Consider the following 12162-nt stretch of genomic DNA (forward strand, 5'->3'; position numbering starts at 1 on the left):
GACTGTCATTCCACTTACTGCAAGTGTTCTTTGCTCACATGTATTTCTTATTTGCGAAAACCTTATATCTGTTAAGCTGTTATTTTTGCAGCCATTTTGTTCTTAATTTGTTATAAGCACTTCACTTCATTCTTACAAAGAGCATTAAGTGGATAAGGTACTCATATATTTCATGAGTCTACATCTTACTCTGCCATGACAAAGCCCAAACCCTTGAATGACACTGAACTGACAAAAGTCCACATTTTGAAATGAAAAATTTGGAAACCCATGAGCATTATATTCTCTCTGGCATATTCACAAAACCTTTGGCACTTGAATAGTGAATTTATACTTATATTTATTGAACATTCATGTAATATGGAGAATATGTAAGTCTTCTAAATGGCCTTCGAAGAATCTGAAAGTATGGAACACTCTTTGGCAACTGACTAATAATGTTGGTGATATATCATATGTTTTAAAGCAATAGTCTTGTAGGATATATGAAAAACATGACATTTATTGGCTGTGAAGAAAACTTCTGATGTCATTTCAATAGTTGATTTGGTAATTGCTGTATTGGGCCTGCAGATACACATAATTTCACAAACAAAACTTCTGCCACTTTATGGATTCTTTGCATTATGGAGCGTAATGTTAAGGTAGAGCTGTCATTACTAGACGTGGGCCTATTGGGAGTAGTATGAGGGTGGACCCATAGGTACCTGACCCAACAAAGAAAACACAAAAATTTTGGAAAAAAATGTATTTATTTTCCAATATAACCTCCTTTCAGCTCTATACATTTTTTCCCAGCAATGTTCAATAAGTTTGATCCCCCTTTTATAATGAGAACTGTCCAACTCCTCTAAATAGTCATTAAATGCAGACATCCCATCTTCATTTGTTGAAAATCTTCATTTGTTAAAAATCTTTGACCACCGAGCCATTTTTTTTCAAGTTGAGGGGGCTAAATCTGTCGAATAGGATGCATGAGGTAGCAATTCAAATTTTAAATTCATTAATTTTGGCCATTGCAATAACAGACTTGTGAGCTGGTGCAGTGTGTTGAAGAAATAACACTTTCTTCTTTGCCAAATGCGGCCGTTTTTGCTTGATTTCTTCACCAAAACATTGCAATAAGTTCACTTAACACTCGCCATTGATAGTTTTTCTTTTTTCAAGGTAGTCAATGAAAATTATCCTACCCGCATTGCAAAAAACTGATGTCATGATCTTGCCTGCAGATGAAACGGTCTTCATCTTCTTTGGGGTCGGTTCTCCAATTGGTGTCCATTCTTTTGATTGTTCTTTTGGATCAGGAGTGAAGTGGTGGACCCATGGTTATGAAACGATGCAAAAAAATTAGCTTTTTTGCTGTGAAACTTTGCTAAACACTGAACTGAAACATCTTCGCGACACTGTTTTTGCTCGAGTGTGAGCAATCGCAGCACAAACCTTGCACACAGTTTTCTCATGTCCAAATTTTCACATTTCACACTTTTTGAAATGCTTACTATTTCTGCTAGCTGTCAGTTGATGATCATCCAGTACCACTTTGCGGATTTTCTTCACCCTTTCTGGAGTCAACCACCCATTTAATCTCAGCTACCCAATATCTTACTGCTGTCAATGAAGCAGACTCTCCTAGAGTAGAATCTAGCTCAGCTTTAATATTGGTTGTGCTGAGGCTTTTTTTAAAAAAAATGTTGTATCTCATAATGATGGCCAATTTTCTCCATTTTCACAAGTTCGCTCACAATATTCACCATTTATGGCTGCCAAACAAATACTAAACAATGTGGCTTCTTCAAACTTGAAACATATGCTTCATAGATCACATAATTTCTAATCCAGAGATATTTTTCAACAACAACTTCCATCTCTCGGTCAGGCTGCCTTCCTCTAATGTACATCTACACCTAAATCCGTATTGTGCTAACCACTGTGAAGTGTATGGAAGAGGGTAGTTCCCAGTGTATCAGTTATTAGTGCTTCTTCCCATTCCATTCACTTAAAGGGTGTGGGAAGAATGATTGCTCAACTGTCTCTAAGTGCACTGTAATTAGTGTGAGCTCGTATTTGCTATCCCTTCAGAAGTAATCATGGGAAGTCGTAGTATATTCACAGATTTATCACTTTAAGTTGGTTCTTGAAACTTTGTAAGTGAGATTTCATAAGACAGTTGTCTTATCCTCAAGCACTTGACAGTTCAGTTTTTCAGCATTTCTGTGACAGTACCTCATGGGTTAAACAAGCCTGTAAACATTTTTGTGCCTTTCTTTATACACACTTGATATCCCTTGTTAGTTCTACTTGGTACAGGTTTCACTAACTTGAGCAATATTCTAGTATGGGTCACATGAATGTTTTGTAAGCAACCTTCTTTGTAGAATGATTTCCTAGTATTCTGCCAATGAACTGAAACCAGCTACATACTTTACCTGCAGTCGAACCTACGTGATCATTCCATTTCAAATCCCTACAAACGGTGACATTCAGGTATTTTGGGGGTGTCTAGGTGACTGATTCCAGCTGTGATACACTAACTGAGGTTGTAGTCATAGGAAAGAATGTTTCATTCATATTCTGAAGCACAAAATTTTATATTTTTGAATATTTAAGGCAAGTTACCTAGATTTCCACCACTTTTGAATCTTGTAACTATATAAATGAATATTTGCACAGCTTTTATCAGACGGTACTTCATTAAAGATAACTCCATAAACTGTGAAAGTCTGAAGTTACTATTAATATCCAGGATAATGTGCTCTTTCCTCCCTGTCAAGAAATACTCACTCCAGTCACAAATTTTGCTTGATATCCCAGATGTATGTTTTCAGTAATAAGAATAGGTGTGGTACTGAGTCAAACTTGTATTGGAACTCAAGAACTACTGCATCTTTCTGGCTGCTTTGACCCATTGCTTTCAGGATTCTGTATGAGAAAAACATGAGTTGGGTTTCACATCATTGATGTTATTCTAATCCATGCTAGATGGCACAGACGAAATTTCTGTTTGATATATCTCATTACATTTGAGCTTAGAATATGTTCTAAGTTTCTACAACAAATGGATATCAAGAGTACCGGTCAGTAGTTTTATGGATTACTTTGACTATCCTTCTTGTTGACCAGTGTGACTTATACTGGACAGTTTTCTGTTCAATAGACTTATGGAATATATATGATTAAAATGGCAGCTATCCCACTTGTAAATTCTGTATGGAATGTGATAGGGATCCTGTGGAGCCTTATCCTGTGGAGCCTTGTTTAATTTTAGCAGTTGTATCTGCCTCTTAGTGTCACTGACATTAATAGCTATATTACTGATATTTGTAGAGGCGTGAGAGGGGAACTGTGGCATTACTTGTGTATCTTCCTTAGTCAAGAAACTTTTTGAAGATCAGCATTTCTGATTCTGATTTCCTGTATGATCCATTAACAGCCATTGCCAGAGGTGAAAGAAGTGATAAGTGAGATATAAAAATCTGAAGACTGACCAGGGGCTGAACCAGAGACCTACATGGAGTTGTGATAATTCCAGTCATAACGATGATATGGGAGAGGATAGAAACCACCAACAAGTGATTCAGTACCAAAAACTTTGTGGCGGCAGCACCGTCCAATGCACAAAGGGCTGAACTATGGCACTGCCGACACAAGTAGGGGCAGCTGTACCGTTACGCATAATTTCGGCAACGGTGCGTCGCACACTGGACCGCACGGGAACAAAGCAGGCGGCCAGTGTGAGCTAGTCGACGTCATAAGTGCAGTCGCCGTTAAAGTGTCTTCCGCTCCTTCGCGGATGTTACGGCGCCTCCAGTCACGCCAGGAGCAGAACATTCTGTGACGTGGCCTTTTGTCCCGCTCGGCCCACACGGTCGCGCCACGGCTCATCACTGGAGTGTACACCCTCCGGGATCGGTGATCGAGCTGTGCCGCCAGTGCAATGCACCTGTATAGATGGACATTAGCGAAGAATGTTATTTGTCATTTATTGTAACGGTAGGAAAAATAAATGTGTCCTGTCCCGAAACCGCTCTAGTCGTTTATTGCCACAGAGCCTCTCCCTTGAGCAAAGTGTGTGGGCGCGGCGATAAAGCCGGTTCACTGCACATGAGCGACTGTAAGCGGAGATACAACACGTTCCCGCTTCAACTTTAATGAAATGGAGGAGAACAAGTCAACTGAACAACTCATAAGGGGGTAGATGCAGGGTGCGATTGCGGGCTGGGAGTGAAGGAACATATATGCAGATGTAGCCTTTATCTGTAGTGGTGGCAATTTCAAGACAATGATGTAGTGTGAATGTTTTGAAGTGAATTTGGATCAGCTTCTGTTATTCTATTTGATACGGGGTCTAAATGATTTCAGTGGCCTTCACAAATGGTGGCACTCCTTCCTCTAGTAGTAACACTGGTTCAGAGCTACCCGCTGTCAGATGATATTCATTCTGAAGTTTATCTTATATCTTCAGAGATGTTGGAAGTCGGAAATCACATTTCTTGAGTGATGTCATGGCAGTAATGAAGACCTGTCTCTGGGTTTTCAGCTTTTAAAGAGTATGCCCCTTCCCAATAAATAAGTTTTTTTTAGTGACACTCACGCATTAATCACACTCCTCCTTTCTCTTGCATCAGGTTTGATAGCACATTGATAAAAAAAGTGGAATCTATTAATATGGCTATCATCATATAGGGATTTTGTAGCTTCCTTCATTCACTCCAATGGAACACTTTCATTGAGACCATGACCGGTTAGGTTCCCATATTTCAAAATGTATTTGTTGTTGTCTATCATTAGAATTCATTATAACCAACAAAATGTTAGCTTTATCTCCGCAGCATGAAGATTATAATATTTGGGTTAGAACTGTATCAGTTTCATCTGTTTCAAAAGCTAGTTCTCTGGCTAATCATCACAAAATTTCTGTATTGATTTAGTGCAATAGAAGATGCACTACAGGTAATGATAAACAGTACTTCAAGTTTCTTGCTACAAATAATGTACTTGAAACTGGTATTACTATCAGCAATAAGTGACACAAGATAGGATTTTTTGTGAAAAAAGTTGAAAGTAATTGGTAGAAGATCTAGGTGTGTCGTTAGTTAGGTTTCCCCATAAGAATGTAGCACATGAAAGTAAGATGTTGCACACAAACAGGGACTGAATGTCACAAAAGTAATCACTGTTTAAAATTAAAAAGTATCAGAATATGTTATACAAAATGAACCAGAAACTGTATACATGATCTGCCACAACTATAACATAACTTTTTAAAAAATGTAACAGGCAAATGAACTGACTCAACAAAGATTTGCTCGACATGACATTTACTTTGTATAAATTTTGAGTTCAGCTATGGTTTAGTGGCAAATGAAAAATGAATACACGGAAATTATGGCCAGATATGAAGGAACTTTTATTTACATTTTATACTAACTGTACATCATATATGACCATAATCACAAGGTCTTATGCCTGTGGGCAGACTGTCTTGAACAACAATTTCTGTGTCCTGACAAGCCTCCTCGTTGCAGTGCAGCAATTGTGCATGGAGAGGATTACAGAAGTAAAGAGGTTGTGTTCAACACTACTTCAACACACTGTGCAAATGACCAAGACATGCAACCTGTCATGCAGAATGAATCAGATGCCATCCAGTATTCTGCACACAATTTTATTGAGGATTGGTTCTGGTGATTGTGATTGGTAGGGAAGATAATTAACAAGCTGGAAAGAACAATTGGGTAATGTGAGAAGTATATGCACAGTGATTGTCTTAATAGAATTGCATATGTGCCTGACATCATATGAATGGGAAGAAAGTGGGCTAGATGAGGTTCTAAATGTGTCGGATACTTTTCAGTGTTCTCTCACATAACATCAGAGGTGTATAAGCATTGTAAATTTTGACACAGCAATCGAAGAATTTTCAAGAGAAGAGAAAGTGAATTTTATATGCAAGTAGGCTGATGAAGACTTTTCAAGTACGTATTTATTATTGATAGAAGAAGCAGTACATAACAGGAATAGCTTAAAAGAGAAATTATTTTATACTTACACAGTAAAATTGCATGTTAATGGCCTGATGTGATAATTCAAGATTGAGGTGAACAGAAGCATTAACAACTGGCAGGTGAACTGTTGCATTATATGTTCCAAGATATATTAAAGAAAACAATATGTTACTGGATCAGTTAGTAATAAATAAGTATGGAAGATAGACTAAAATTCTGTAAATTGTTCTAGAAATAAAGTAACTATTTGTTCCAGAAATGAGCAACAGTATTTGATGTGTGTATCTTTACCAACAACCAATATATGAAGAACAAGACAAGGGTTAGAGAATAATATCTCATACAATGCTTCCAAAATGAAATATAGTAAGATCCCTGTGCTATGATGCCTGGAGTTGGTTCTGAATATCAGTGCCTGATGGATTCTATTGGTTGTTAGTTCACTCACAAGTGGACATCATTGTAGAGAAGGCAGAATCTACCATCATCATTAAACAAAACTTTGCATAAATTATTAATTCTTCAGCTGTGTATTTCATTAAATCCTATTCACTAGGCTGATTGATGATGAGTAGTGAGAGGATTCTTGGCAGGCTTTCACTATGCATGTAGTCTACTTTAAAGAATATGGACCTAGTTAACGTTCTACATGCAACATGGCTCCCAATTTTTGGTGCAGTTGATGTGAAAGCAGCAATGTCTACTCATCAGGTCCACCAACTGAAGTGGATATTTATGTGCTACTGACACCTCCAGTGAGTGCAAAGATAATGTGAACTTTCCTTGAGCAACTGCACAAAAATCCCTTGTTAGGAGGTACACGTTTTTATGTTCAATGAATTTTTTTAATGGAACCTAGAGCATCATATTTTGAATTATTGTCTTTATTGCTAAATATAGCTAATTTTTGTGTTATGAAACATTTTGTACTTCAGTCTGAGCAAACTTGTCATTATACACAAAATTCATGTCCCTTTACAAATAAAATCAGGTGCATATTGACTATGGTGCTGCAAATGGAAAAGATTTTCCACAAATTTTTGGAGGCACATTATTTGTTAACTCATAAAACACTTTTTCAGGAATCTAAGGGTAAAGTAATGCACAGAACTTCTTCATGTGCCGTGTGAATCTCAGAAGCGGTAGCACCATTTTTATTTCGTGAACTGTTCCAGGTATCAAAACGAGGCTTTTGATGGTTGACAGTAAGCTAAGGGGTACATAATGTTTTATACAGATAATGCTGTAAACTTTAATATCAACTGAGATATTGCAAGAAGTATCTTTTTTCTTAATGGAACTGTATACTTTTCATTATTGCATCAGTAGCTCATGGAAATATAATTTCATGATAAGCACTTGTTAATGTTAACCCTGAAACCTTTCACAAAAATATCTGAGAAATATACTAAATTTGGAAAGCAATGCAGCCACGGTCAGCTACTGAAGTGTAAACACCACCAAGCAGAGCTCTCATGCCAGTCTCTGCCACTGTATGCAGAAAAACAGGCCTATCTACCAAGATAAAACCTTATTTCCTATATGACACAGATACAGGGTCAGCTATGATACCTGTTGCAGCACTTGTTAGCGTTTGTTACATCATATGGGACTTATGAAAACTATTTCAAACATCTGTATATTTCTGGGTTTTTGTGGCAAGAATTACAGTTACTTCAGGCAATTTTCCATTCACATCCTCCCTGTTGTTGCTTATTTGTTGAAAACCAAAACAGAAATGTTGGTTTTCATACTTCATAATGATAAAAGAGTCCTATTTTTTCTTTTCACAAAAGCCTACTGAATTAAATTTCTTAGACAGTGGCCCAGAGAACAGAGTTCCAGGGTAAAAAGAAATACAGCATAGAAAAGGAAATACAGTACTAATCTGGCTATAGCAGATGTTGAAGGTGATCACCATTCATCATTTGGCACTTTTCAGCCCTGGTCAGCAAGTTGCTGAAGGCAGTTCAAAGCTGGACTGCTAGAATTCCTGCAATGTCCTCTGAAATGTTCTGCTGCAGTTTTTGAAGACTATGAGGGTTGTTGCAATATGTCTTGGACTTAAGAGCCCATCACACAAAGTAATTGCACACTGACAGATCAGGTGACCTGGGTGGCTAGCTAGGGCTGCGAACACTCTGACCTCTGCTATCATCTCTGTCAGATGTGAAGACTGTGTAAATGTGCTCCAAGGTTTGACAGGTTGTATGGGCAGTTGCTCCATCCTGTTGGAAGTAATTGTACATCTTTTCCTCCTCCATTAATGTTGCCACAAATGGTTTCAAAATGTTGGCAATGTAATGTGTCAAAGTCAGCATCTGATAAAAGAAGGTGGGACCAATAATGTGATGTGAAGATAGTATGCACCAAGCTCCAATCTTCTGCTAATGCAGTGGTGTTTCATGGAAGTTATTGGAAGTTATGTGTATCCTTCACCCCCCAGAACCTGTGAGTTGACATAACAACTCAAGTGAAATGAGGCTTCATCAGACATAAACAATAGATCCATGTACAAGCCATTCATTGTTATCTCAGTGAAGAACCACTCACAAAACAGGAGCCTCTACTGATTTCAATGCATGAACAACAGACACTTGGTGGGGAAGCATGTGCAATTCCAGCTGGAGAATACGTCTGCATGGTTGATGTGCTATGTCAGTCTCGTGTGACAGGTATCAGGTTGATTTGGTAGAATTCTGAAGCATTTTGTAGTCACCTGCAGCCACATTTTCTGGTGTGCGGGCACATTTTGGAGTTGAAATTGAAACAAATGAGTCCTTGCTAACAATTATTTTTAGTCTTATTGACCAGGGTTCAACACTTTTAAGAGTGTCTTCATCAGAATTAAAACAATTAAAATGGCCTATAACATAGTTACAAATGTATAGGAAAAGACATTTTTTATTTAAAAAAAGGTATAAGTACTGACTAACAATAAAAGACAGAGGTAGTACTTACATGTCACATATAAAATAATTAACAGGCCAGAAGGGCATTAGTCACAAATTATATAAAAAGGATGCATGAAGGCAAGCCACTATGGGCTGCTCATACCTGTACAGCCACAGGTTGCAATGGACTGAGGTGCCTGCATTAACAAGTGCGGCCAGGTGAACCTGACATTGCATCAAGAGTGCCATCTACTAGCTGCAGGTACAACTTGGCTACTTAACATTCAAGTGTAGGCAGATGAAAATTATAATGAATATTGTTCAGTGCATAATGTAAAAAGCAATATTTTGTTATATATGTTACAGCCCATTTTAATTGTTTTAATTCTAATGAAGGAACTCTTAGAAGTGTTGAAACCTGGTCAATAAGACTAAAAACAATAGTGACCAAGATCTCATTTGTTTAAATTTAGAAATGGTCACTGAACCAAGCAGCCATGTTTAAAACTTTGACATTTTGGAATGTTTTTTGACTTGTTCAAAACAGATTCTGTCTGATGCTGTTTTTGGACTAAGGCTTGCATGGTACTCTTTATTGACACTTTGATGCCATTAAACTTCTCAGGAAACACCTGACACACCATTTCCATGACCTCGTTGTCACATAACTTGTCACAGTGAATTCCCTCTGCTCCACTGTACCATCATCCCCTTTCCACTGGTCTACTCACACTAACACAGCCTGCACTATGCTCTGAATCAATGTGGATTATGTGACGGGCATACACGTGATGCATGCACCACACGGTGGGGTTATGTGCATCCACTCACATCCAGACACATAGACACATCCACTCTTCTGAGCACTTTTATTTGTCCCACCCTGAGTGTGTGTGTCTAAGAGAGAGAGAGATAAAGAGAGAGAGAGAGAGAGAGAGAGAGAGACATCTGACTTGACTTACCTTTCCCTAGAGGTGCCTGAATGCTTCAGACAACTAAAATGCTTGCTGTCAGACAAATGTTTCTATAGATACTGTTTGAAATTGTAATTAGGTGCCATACACTTTAAATAAACAAAAAATTATATTCTGTATTATGAAAAAGGATAATTGCTACTCACCATATAATGGAGATGCTGAGTCACAGATAGGCACAACAAAAAGCGATCTTTCCGACAGTCTTTTTGTTGTGCCTATCTGTGACTCAGCATCTCCACTATATGGTGAGTAGCAACTATTCTTTTCATAATATTGTTACATTCTATCCATTGTTTAAAAATTATATTCAGAATGCTTGCAAGATGTCACCCACATAATAAATACTTTTTTTAACGAAATGCAATTTTACACTTTACTTAAGTATATGCTCAAATTGTTTATCATCAATGGCAAGGCACATATACAGTCACCATTTGAGAGATAAATGAACAAATGAAAGTATACTGGATTGTGTGCCATTACATGCTTTGGCAATTTGATGGCATATATAATCTAGTGTATTTGGGTCTTAGAAAGAAATCAAGAGAAGTCAAACCAGGGGACGTGGCTGGCCACTGCATGCAGTAGTTCATCCTTTCCAATGATGGAGCCTGGGGTCAGAGCTCTACATGGTGACACTTTCACCACAATAGGTGACTCTGGCCTCAATTCTTTCCAATGTTGGTACATTACTTGCTTTTTTCTCATGATATGTTTCTGTGTCAGTATAAACAAACACTTGAAATTGTAGTTTCAACAACTAATGAATGCAGTTTAAAAAAAAGCCCTTGTTCCAATGTCTTGGTTGATACCAGAGTTCAGAGCATTATTCATACAACACATTGTGTGCCCCTCAGCATGCTGTCAATTGTGTAAAAACTCATTTTGATATCTGGAACTGTTCATAAAATAACAGTTACATCTTATGAGTCTCATACTGTATATGTCAAGATTTAGATATTTAAGTAAGAACATCAAAAACCAGTATTTATTTCTCACAGGCATCAGATGATAGAGATTTTACAATACATGCTCAACAAAATTTTTTGATACATTGTTGCCACATCAATGAGTTGATGCCAGTGTGCCATAGTTGAAATTTTTTCTTGTTTCCTGAATAAAACGTTATGATTTATGATACATAACAAAGAGTTTTCCTTGCAACTAACTGAAACCCTCAGCTGCCAACAGGTGGATGGGCAAATGTCTATAAGGTACATTACATATGTAGAATTGTAGACGGTTGGGAATGTGAGTCTCACGGGAAGCGTGCAAGGGATAAGTCCCTACAGTCGCGCTATTCATCTGTGTCCTCGGTGGCTCAGATGGATAGAGCGTCTGCCATGTAAGCAGGAGATCCCGGGTTCGAGTCCCGGTCGGGGCACACATTTTCAGCCGTCCACATTGAGGTATATCAACAACACCTGTTGGCAGCTGAGGGTTTCAGTTAGTTATCATTTATTCCAGGGAAAAGCTGCACGGTCATCAACAGTATTCATTTCTTTCAAGAACAGTTACTGTCTTCATATATATAGACTAAAATGGTTCCTCTTATAATGTATCATAGTTGGAACTGTACAGGAGTCAGCCAATGATTCACCACTGCAAAGGAGAGCTGACACTTACTGAATATTGAGAAGAGAAATTATTAAAGTAGTGGAACTATGAAAACATCTAGGAGACATTTTAGAAAGTTCCACAAACTTCTGTCACCTGAATGCAAGATGCACATTTATTGCAAAGTCACTGTCATCAAAACGAAAATGGTAAATAAAAACTAGATTGGTCAATATTTAGATGTGAGCAGATGAAACTGAGCAACCATTTGACATCTTCATAGTTTCTTTTTATGTGGACTCTGTAGCATTTACCAGGATATTTCTCTATCATTCAAGATTGTTCTGAGTTAACGCAAGTACATTTGATGCAGACTGTAATGGGGAGCTTGAATTGTGCCATAATTTGTATGATGCATGTCCTCTGGGCTGTTGCATCTGCCAATTAGCTCCCTATAATTTATACATGCACAGGCACAAAGCAGAACATCACTTCCTTCTTTCGACACTGTAAGAAAGGAGGATGTCATTAATGGACTAGACTGGTTTCTCTCCTGAGTATATGCACTGGATGGTTTGCAGAACACCCAGTGAATCAACAGTAGATGAAGAATTTCACATCTCAACTACATCGAATGTTCTTCAGTTAAAACTGCTACATTTGTTATCATGTTAGCCTGTAAAATGAGTAAATTTATGTACCGACTGATGTACTGGAAATGTCAAAGAA

At 37.8% G+C, this 12162-nt stretch overlaps 1 non-coding gene across 1 annotated transcript; it reads left to right on the forward strand.

The window, feature by feature from the left end:
- Window positions 1-11186: 11186 nt before the first annotated feature.
- On the forward strand, window positions 11187-11260 carry Trnat-ugu. The gene has a single exon. It is a non-coding gene; the product is annotated as a tRNA-Thr (tRNA).
- Window positions 11261-12162: the final 902 nt, after the last annotated feature.

Source organism: Schistocerca piceifrons, chromosome 8 (genome assembly GCF_021461385.2).
Source record: "Schistocerca piceifrons isolate TAMUIC-IGC-003096 chromosome 8, iqSchPice1.1, whole genome shotgun sequence".
Lineage (NCBI taxonomy): Eukaryota > Metazoa > Arthropoda > Insecta > Orthoptera > Acrididae > Schistocerca > Schistocerca piceifrons.